We start from the raw sequence: 10,662 nt of genomic DNA, 5'->3' as shown, positions 1-10,662 counted from the left end.
GCTACAGTCTTCCCCATGTTGCTCATTCTCACTTGACAACCGCGGGAGACGGAGGCCGAATGTTAAGCGTCCAGTCACACTCAGCTAAGTTTCTTGTCGGCTAGTTCCTTCTGCGCAACACATCTCCACTGTCCATCTGCTGAGGGTGGTACTCCCGGCAGGAGAGCCCGAGAGGCAAATCTGTGAAGGGCAGGCTCCTCAGGGCTGTATTTCAAGTGCTTTTGCCTACAGCAAATAAAAGAATAGGAGGCAAAAGAAGGTGGGGATGAAACCTCATATTGGGTTCCTGATTCCAAGCAGCGTGGTGTAGTGGAGAGAGCCCGGGGGCCTGGAAAGTCAGAAGGACCTGGTTTCCAATCCCAGCTTCGCCGCTTGTCCACTGTGTGACCCTGGACAAATCACTTCACCTCTCCGTGCCTCCGTCGCCTCATCTGCAAAATGGGGATTAAGACTGTGAGCCTCACGTGGAACAACCTGATGACCCTGTATCTACCCCAGCACTTAGTGCCCGGCACACAGTAAGCGCTTAACAAATTATTATTATAATGCCTGGCATATAGTAAGCACTTAACAAATACCAATCCATACTTGACTCCGTTGCCTGGATCATTTTTCTACACAGAGGTTCAGTCCCTGTTTTCCCACTCCTCAAGAACCTCCAGTGATTACCCACCCACCTTTGCACCAAACAGAAACCCTTTAACATTGAGTTGCAAAAGCACAAGCGCCTTGCGCCTCCTACTTTATCTCTCTGATTTCCTACTACACCTTCTAGACTGTAAGCCCGTTGTTTGGTTGGGATTGTCTCTATTTGTTGCTGAATTGTGCTTTCCAAGCACTCAGTACAGTGCTCTGAACACGGTAAGCACTCAATAAATACGATTGACTGGATGAATCCCAGACCCCATGCTTCACTTCTCTAATGGTAACCTACTCACCGTAGCTTGATCTTGTCTATCTCACCACCAGCACCTTAGCCACATCCTGTCTCTGGCCTGGAATTGCCCTCCCTCTTCATATCCGACAGACAATCACTCATCCCTCCTTCAAAGCATTACTGAAGGCACATCTTCTCCAAGAGGCCTTCCCCAACTAAACCCTCATATCCTCTTCTCCCACTCCCTTCTGTGTCACCCTTGGCCTTGGATCTGTATCCTTTAGTCAACCATTCCCCCACACCTGCAGTATTGGGGAACATCCAGCTCCTCAATTTTACTCGCTTTTGACCCGCTACACATCCACCATACACCCCCTGCCCTGGAATGCCCTCCCTCCCCACATCCACCAAGCTAGCTCTCTTCCTACCTTCAAGGCCCTACTGAGAGCTCACCTCCTCCAGGAGGCCTTCCCAGACTGAGCCCCCTCCTTCCTCTCCCCCTCCTCCCCCTCTCTATCCCTCCCGCCTTACCTCCTTCCCTTCCCCACAGCACCTGTATATATGTATATATGTTTGTATGTATTTATTACTCTATTTATTTTACTTGTACATATCTGTTCTATTTATTTTATTTTGTTAATATGTTTTGTTTTGTTCTCTGTCACCCCCTTCTAGACTGTGAGCCCACTGTTGGGTAGGGACCGTCTCTATGTGTTGCCAACTTGTACTTCCCAAGCGCTTAGTCCAGTGCTCTGCACACAGTAAGCGCTCAATAAATACAATTGATTGATTGATTGATTGAACAGTTTTTAGGTATTTTGCCGCTGGACTTTGAGAAATGAAAAACTTTTAAGGCAATGAGGATTTATACAAATTTCACCTCTAGCAATATGCTTTCCCATTGGACATTAACATCTCATATCTCAGTGAGGCAACAGTGCTCGGCACATAGTAAGCGCTTAACAAATGCCGTGATGATGATGATGATGATGATTCCTCCTCTTGTAACCCACAGTAGTTAGTACTTTGCCTTTATATTTTTATGCATTTTCCAGTAGCTATTATGAAAAATCATTAATGGTGGATTTCTATTTAAATGCAATGCGGTACAACTCAATATGAAACTTAAAATGGACCTTAGACATCTGTTAATTATTAATGTTTATGCTTAAGATAGTATAGGTAGCCCTCTCTCTTTTTTTCTAACAACTCTTGACAGGTAAGCTACTTATATTGCTCTACTCACATAAAACCAGATTACACCCACACCTACACCATTCATTCATTCATTCAATCATCATCAATTGTATTTATTGAGCGCTTACTGTGTGCAGAGCACTGTACTAAGCACTTGGAAAGTACAAATTGACAACATATAGAAATGGTCCCTACCCAACAACGGGATCACAGTCTAAAAGGGGGAGACAGACAACAAAATGAAACACAACACTTTTGCAGGTCTGATCACCCAATCTTAGGAAGTTAGGAAGGACAGAGCGGAATCAATCAATCAATCAATCGTATTTATTGAGCGCTTGCTGTGTGCAGAGGCACTGTACTAAGCGCTTGGGAAGTACAAGTCGGCAACATCTAGAGACGGTCCCTACCCAACAGCGGGCTCACAGTCTAGAAGGGGGAGACAGAGAACGAAACCAAACATGTTAACAAAATAAAATAAATAGAATAGATATGTACAAGTAAAATAAATAGAGTAATAAATACGTACAAACATATATACATATGTACACCCCCCACAGAGCGGAAGCAGTGAGGTCTAGTGGGTAGAGCACGGTCCTGGGAGTCTGAAGGACCTGGGTTCTAATCCCATCTCTGTCCCTTGTCTGCTGGGTGACTTTGGACAAATCACTTAACTACTCTGTGCCTCATTCATTCATTCATTCATTCAATCACATTTATTGAGCGCTTACTGTGTGCAGAGCACTGTACTAAGCGCTTGGGAAGGACAAGTTGGCAACATCTAGAGACGGTCCCTACCCAACAGCGGGCTTACAGTCTAGAAGGGGGAGACAGACAACAAAACAAAACATAGTAACAAAATAAAATAAATAGAATGAATATGTACAAATAAAACAAATAGAGTAATAAATATGTACAAACATATATTTATATATACAGGTAATTAAATCAGTTTCCTCATCTGTAAAATGGGGATTAAGGCTGTGAGCCCCATATTGGACATGGCCTGTGTCCAACCCGATTATCTTGTTTCTACCCCTGTGCTTAGTACAGTGCCTGGCACATAGTAAGTGCTGAACAAATACCATAAAGGAAAAAAAGAAAAAGGAGAGCAGGAGAAGGAACAGTCTTAATCTCCATTTTACAGATGAAGTGACTGAGGCGCAGAGAAGTGAAACGACTTGCGCTCTCAAAGGTCACCAATGACCTCCTGCTTGCCAAATCCAACGGCTCACACTCTGTCCTAATTCTCCTCGACCTCTCAGCTGCCTTTGACACTGTGGACCACCCCCTTCTCCTCAACACGTTATCTGACCTTGGCTTCACAGACTCTGTCCTCTCCTGGTTCTCCTCTTATCTCTCCGGTCGTTCTTTCTCAGTCTCTTTTGCAGGCTCCTCCTCCCCCTCCCATCCTCTTACTGTGGGGGTTCCCCAAGGTTCAGTGCTTGGTCCCCTTCTGTTCTCAATCTACACTCACTCCCTTGGTGACCTCATTCGCTCCCACGGCTTCAACTATCATCTCTACGCTGATGACACCCAGATCTACATCTCTGCCCCTGCTCTCTCCCCCTCCCTCCAAGCTCGCATCTCCTCCTGCCTTCAGGACATCTCCATCTGGATGTCCGCCCGCCACCTAAAGCTCAACATGTCGAAGACTGAGCTCCTTGTCTTCCCTCCCAAACCTTGTCCTCTCCCTGACTTTCCCATCTCTGTTGACGGCACTACCATCCTTCCCGTCTCACAAGCCCGCAACCTTGGTGTCATCCTCGACTCCGCTCTCTCATTCACCCCTCACATCCAAGCCGTCACCAAAACCTGCCGGTCTCAGCTCCGCAACATTGCCAAGATCCGCCCTTTCCTCTCCATCCAAACCGCTACCCTGCTCATTCAAGCTCTCATCCTATCCCGTCTGGACTACTGCACTAGCCTTCTCTCTGATCTCCCATCCTCGTGTCTCTCTCCACTTCAATCCATACTTCATGCTGCTGCCCGGATTATCTTTGTCCAGAAACGCTCTGGACATATTACTCCCCTCCTCAAAAACCTCCAATGGCTACCGATCAATCTGCGCATCAAGCAGAAACTCCTCACCCTGGGCTTCAAGGCTCTCCATCACCTCGCCCCCTCCTACCTCACCTCCCTTCTCTCCTTCTACTGCCCAGCCCACACCCTCCGCTCCTCCACCGCTAATCTCCTCACTGTACCTTGTTCTCGCCTGTCCCGCCATCGACCCCCGGCCCACGTCATCCCCCGGGCCTGGAATGCCCTCCCTCTGCCCATCCGCCAAGCTAGCTCTCTTCCTCCCTTCAAGGCCCTGCTGAGAGCTCACCTCCTCCAGGAGGCCTTCCCAGACTGAGCCCCCTCCTTCCCCCCGCCATCCCCCCGCCTTACCTCCTTCCCTTCCCCACAGCACCTGTATATATGTATATATGGTTGTACATATTTATTACTCTATTTATTTATTTATTTATTTATTTTACTTGTACATTTCTATCCTACTTATTTTATTTTGTTGGTATGTTTGGTTCAGTTCTCTGTCTCCCCCTTTTAGACTGTGAGCCCACTGTTGGGTAGGGACTGCCTCTATGTGATGCCAATTTGTACTTCCCAAGCGCTTAGTACAGTGCTCTGCACATAGTAAGCGCTCAATAAATACGATTGATTGATTGATTGATTGATTGTCCCAGCAGACCCGAGGCAGAGCCGGGATTAGAACTTCTCATCTTTCCAGACTGAAGAATCCAAATGAAAAGTTACCTCCCCAAGCGGGCTGAATAGACCACTGAATGGGCTAATCAATTCTCATGTTTTCACATTTAAAATACGGCTTTTGCCGTCCCTGTCCATCACGCGCTTTAAAGAAAGACGGTGAACAAGTGTTACCCGTTGTCAGTGGCTCTTTTGGCACGATCCCTGGTCACTGGGAGGAATCGTCCCCACTAACTCTATTTCGATCATAATAATTGTGGTACTTAAGTGCTTATTCATTCATTCATTCATTCAATCATATTTTTTGAGTGCTTACTGTGTGCAGAGCACTGTACTAAGCGCTTGGGAAGTACAAGTTGGCAACATAGAGAGACGGTCCCTACCCAACAGTGGGCTCACAGTCTAGAAGGGGGAGACAGACAACAAAACAGAACATATTAACAAAATGAAATAAATAGAATAAATAAAATAGAGTAATAAATACCTACAAACAATAATTTCATCATTGTACAAACAACACAATGCTACGGAGAGAGAAAGAGGAAGTAGCATGTGAAAATTTGGGAAGATGTGAAATTTAGCCTAAAGAGAGTTCTTGATAGGAACCGATTTTGAACAACTTACTAGACATTCGTTCATTCAATCATATTTATTGAGCGCTTACTGTGTGCAGAGCACTGTACTAAGCGCTTGGGAAGTCCAAGTTGGCAACATATAGAGACAGTCCCTACCCAACAGTGGGCTCACAGTCTAGAAGGGGAGACAGAGGACAAAACAAAACATATTAACAAAATGAAATAAATAGAATAAATATGTACAAATAAAATAGAGTAATAAATGCCTACAAACAATAATTATTCCGTGCCAATCAATCAATCAATCATATTTATTGAGCGCTTAATGTGTGCAGAGCACTGTACTAAGCGCTTGGAAAGTCCAAGTTGGCAACATATAGAGACGGTCCCTACCCAACAGTGGGCTCACAGTCTAGAAGGGGGAGACAGAGAACAAAACCAAACATATTAACAAAATAAAATAAATAGAATAGATATGCACAAGTAAAATAAATAAATAGAGTAATAAATATGTACAAACAGTACAACAGTCAGGACTTTATCAAAGTAGTCTCTAAAACACCAAGCACTGTATAAAACACTGGGGCGGACGCAAGATAATCAGGTTGGACCTAATGGTTCAAATCCCGGCTCTGCCGATTGTCGTCTGTGTGACTTTGGGCGAGTCACTTCACTTCTCTGGGCCTCAGTTCCCTCATCTGGAAAATGGGGGTGAAGACTGTGAGCCCCCCCCCCGTGGGACAACCTGATCACCTGGTATCCCCTCAGCGCTTAGAACGGTGCTTTGCACATAGTAAGTGCTTAACAAATGCCGTCATTAGTACTATCCCCTGCCCACACAGGGCTCAGTCTAAGAGGAGGGAAAACAGGCATTTAATCTCTATTTTACAGCTGAAGAAACCAAAGTGCAGAGAAACTGTGACAAGGATTGTCTATCTACACCTTTTTAGTGCTTTGAACCTTGCCCTGCTCCCAGAATGTTCTCAATAAATACCACTGATGGACTGATTTAGCCAAGGTTACACAGCAGGCAAAGTGGCAGGGCAGGGATTAGAACCCAGGTCCCCTGACTCACAAACCCATGCTCTTTCCATTAGGCCACGCTGCTTTACATTAATGAATCAGTCTTGGGGCCCAGCCAGCCCAGTTTTCCGTCTCTGATGATGAAAAAAGAATGCTGAGAGGTGGCATAAGGGCTTCCCTTCGGGATAATCCTCCTGTTAGAGATTTGACATGCCCTAACTTGCCCTCCGATAGCCATGCAGGAATATGGCCTCGTCCACTAAACTGTAAACTCCTTGAAGGTGGAGATAGTGTCTCGCAACTCCGTCGTGCTCTCTCAAGTGCTTAGTACAGTGCTTGGCACAGATAAATACCACCGATTGATTGATTAATAGTGGAAAGAAGGTGGGATTGGGAGTCAAATGACCTGGATTCCCCTTCCTTCCTCTCCCCCTCGTCCCCCTCTCCATCCCCCTCATCTTACCTCCTTCCCTTCCCCAATCAATCAATCAATCAATCAATCAATCAATCGTATTTATTGAGCGCTTACTGTGTGCAGAGCACTGTACTAAGCACTTGGGAAGTACAAGTTGGCAACATATAAAGACAGTCCCTACCCAACAGTGGGCTCACAGTCCACAGCACCTGTATATATGTATATATGTTTGTACGTATTTATTACTCTATTTATTTATTTATTTATTTTACTTGTACCTATCTATTTTATTAATTTTATTTTGTTAGTATGTTTGGTTTTGTTCTCTGTCTCCCCCTTTTAGACTGTGAGCCCACTGTTGGGTAGGGACTGTCTCTATATGTTGCCAACTTGTACTTCCGAAGCGCTTAGTACAGTGCTCTGCACACAGTAAGTGCTCAATAAATACGATTGATTGATTGGATTCTAGTCCAAGCTGTCTCTTATAATAAATAATAATGGCATTTATTAAGCGCTTACTATGTGCAGAGCACTGTTCTAAGCCCTGAGGAGGTTACAGTGTGATCAGGTTGTCCCACAGGGGGCTCACTGTCTTAATCCCCATTTTACAGATGAAGGAACCGAGGCACAGAGAAGTGAAGTGACTTGCCCAAAGTCAAACAGCTGACAATTGGCAGAGCCGGGATTTGAACCCATGACCTCTGACTCCAAAGCCCGGGCTCTTTTCCACTGAGCCACGCTACTTCTCTTGCATGCTGAGGCCTTGGGTGGGAAGTCACTTAAGTTATCTGTTGCCTCACTTTCCTCAGCTATAAAATACCTGTTTTTCTTCCGTCTTAGACTTTGGGACAGGGGCTGATCTGATTCTCTTGTTTCTAGCACAGTGCCTGACCCTTTGAAAACACTCAATAAATACCATCATAGTTGTTACGGCTCTTGAACTTATCGATTTCTTTTGGTCCACCCAACTTCCTGATGTAACAAATTCCACGGGCGTATCACCTGCTATGACAATGGGTTTCATTTTATTCATTTATTCACTCATTCAATCAATTGTATTTATTGAGCGCTTACTGTGTCCAGAGCACCGGACTAAGTGCTTGGAAAGTACAATTCGGCAACAGATATTGGGGAAGCAGCATGGCTCACTGGAAAGAGCCCGGGCTTTGGAGTCAGAGGTCGTGGGTTCAAATCCCGCTCTGCCAGCTATCAGCTGTGTGACTTTGGGCAAGTCACTTAACTTCCCTGGGCCTCAGTTACCTCATCTGTAAAATGGGGATTAAGACTGTGAGCCCTCCGTGGGACAACCTGATCACCTTGTAACCTCCCCAGAGCATAGAACAGTGCTTTGCACATAGTAAGCGCTTAATAAAATGCCATCATTATTATTATTATTAGATAGAGACAATCCCTACCCAACAATGGGCTCACAGTCTAGAAGCAGGAGAGAGACAACAAAACAAAACAAGTAGACAGGCATCGATAGCTTCAAAATAGATCGATAGAATTATAGCTATATACACATCATCAATAAAATGAATAGAAGAGTAAATATGTACAAATATACATACGTGCTGTGGGGCGGGGAAGGGGGTGATCAGGAGGGGAGGAGGACCAGAGGAAAAGGGGGGCTCAGTCTGGGAAGGCCTCCTGGAGGAGGCGAGCTCTCAGTAGGGCTTTGAAGAGGGGAAGAGAGCTAGTTTGGCGGATTTGAGGAGGGAGGGAATTCCTGAACAGGGGAAGGACGTGGGCCGGAGGTTGACGGCGGGACGGGCGAGAACGAGGCACGGTGAGGAGGTGAGCGTCCGAGGAGTGGAGGGTGTGGGCTGGGCTGGAGAAGGAAAGAAGGGAGGTGAGGTAGGAGCGGGCGAGGGGATGGACAGCCTTGAAGCCGAGAGTGAGGAGTTTTTGCTTCATGCAACCACTGGAGATCGGTTCATTCGTTTTGAACCATCCACGTTCATGCTTCAGTGACTGGTCCCCATCCAGGTGTTATGGGATGTGATGAGTAACAATTCCACATCTAGGATTTTGGAGGCTTTAGCCGCGCTCCCGCTCAGCCTCCCTCTGTCCTCAAATGAACTTTTTACAGACTCCAGGGGTGCTGAAGATGCCAAAACATCGATTTGCTTCATCTTTTTCTTGCCGCCGAGCAACAAAATGGCCAAGGAGGAGGCCGGGGTGGGAGAAAGTGATACAAGGAACTTAAATGATTTGGAAATTTAGAGGACTTCTCTGACAAAGTCCTCATTTCCTCTTCTCCCACTCCCTTCATCATCACCCTTGCCCCTTTTTTTTTGCTATTTGTTAAGCATTTACTATGGGCCAAGCACTGGGGAACCTATGAGGTAATCAGGTTGGACACAGTCCATGTCCCACATGGGGCTCACAGTATCAATCCCCATTTTACCGACGAGGAAACCGAGGCCCAGAGAAGTGAAGTGACTTGCCCAAAGCCACACAGCTGACAAGTGGCGTAGCTGCGACTAGAAGCCAGGTCCTTCTGACTCCCGGGCCTTTGGTCTACCCATTAGGCCACACTGCTTCCCGATTGGATTTCCACCCTCTATTCCCTCCTCCTTCAGCCCCACAGCATTATCTGTAATTTATGTATTTGTATCAATGTATCAATTTGTAGTAATGTCTATAAATATCTACAAATCAATGTGTACTACATCTTCAAATCAATGTCTACTACATCTTCAAATCAATGTCTACAAATCATGTCTACTACATCTTCAGATTCATGAGGTGCTGTAATCAATTCAATTTTGATTTCAACATCTTTTCAAACCAGCTGGGGACATGTTTCCACCAAGCAAATGTTATTTTCAGTTCAATTCTTTCATTGGATCTAGCTCATTTGGAAATATTTTGCTAATCGAGGCCAGCGAAACCTGCGTGGAACAGTAAGAGCAATAATAATGATGATGGTGTTTGTTAAGCGCTTACTATGTGCCAAGCACTGTTCTAAGCACTGTGCCTGTCTACTTGTTTTGTTTCATTGTCTGTCGAGGCCGTGAGTCCGTTGTTGGATAGGGATTGTCTCTATCTGTTGCCAAAGTGTACTTCCCAAGCGCTTAGCTCAGTACATATTTATTCTATTTATTTTATTTTGTTAATATGTTTTTTTTTGTTGTCTGTCTCCCCCTTCTAGACTGTGAGCCCACTGTTGGGTAGGGACCGTCTCTCTATGTTGCCTACTTGGACTTCCCAAGCACTTAGTACAGTGCTCTGCACATAGTAAGCGCTCAATAAATACGAGTGAATGCATGAGTATAAATTAAATTACATCTTCTTGCGTGTGTTATATTCTACCATCTTGTGTTTACTTGATTTCTAGACAAGGCCTGGGAGAACTTGGTAAGACTGAGCTGGCAGGTCTCAAGTGTATCCCAGGATAATGATATTTCACAGCTGCTAGGAGCTGTTTATTTTCCCCTTTCTCCTCATTTGCCAGACCTGTCCTCTGGTAGATAATCACTTACCTCAAAGCTGCCAAGATGCCTAATTTAGGTTAATTTTTAATGAGATCAGCATTTTTATTGATCATTATTTTACTTGCACTTGTTTTTCCCAGTTTTTACTGAGACCTACCTTGCTGGTGTGCTATAAAAGCTTCAATCAGTCAATCAATAAATCAGTTGTATTTATAGAGCGCTTGCTGTGTGCAGAGCACTGTACTAAGTGCTTGGGAGAGTAATAATAATAATAATAATAATAATAATTCAAGGCCCTACTGAGAGCTCACCTCCTCCAGGAGGCCTTCCCAGATGAGCCCCCTCCTTCCTCTCCCCCCTCCATCTCCCCCAACTTACCTCCTTCCCCTCCCCACAGCACCTATATATGTATGTTTGTATGCATTT

Source organism: Tachyglossus aculeatus, chromosome 21, assembly GCF_015852505.1.
Source record: "Tachyglossus aculeatus isolate mTacAcu1 chromosome 21, mTacAcu1.pri, whole genome shotgun sequence".
NCBI classification, from domain to species: Eukaryota; Metazoa; Chordata; class Mammalia; order Monotremata; family Tachyglossidae; genus Tachyglossus; species Tachyglossus aculeatus.
Note: the sequence above shows the minus strand (reverse complement) of the source record.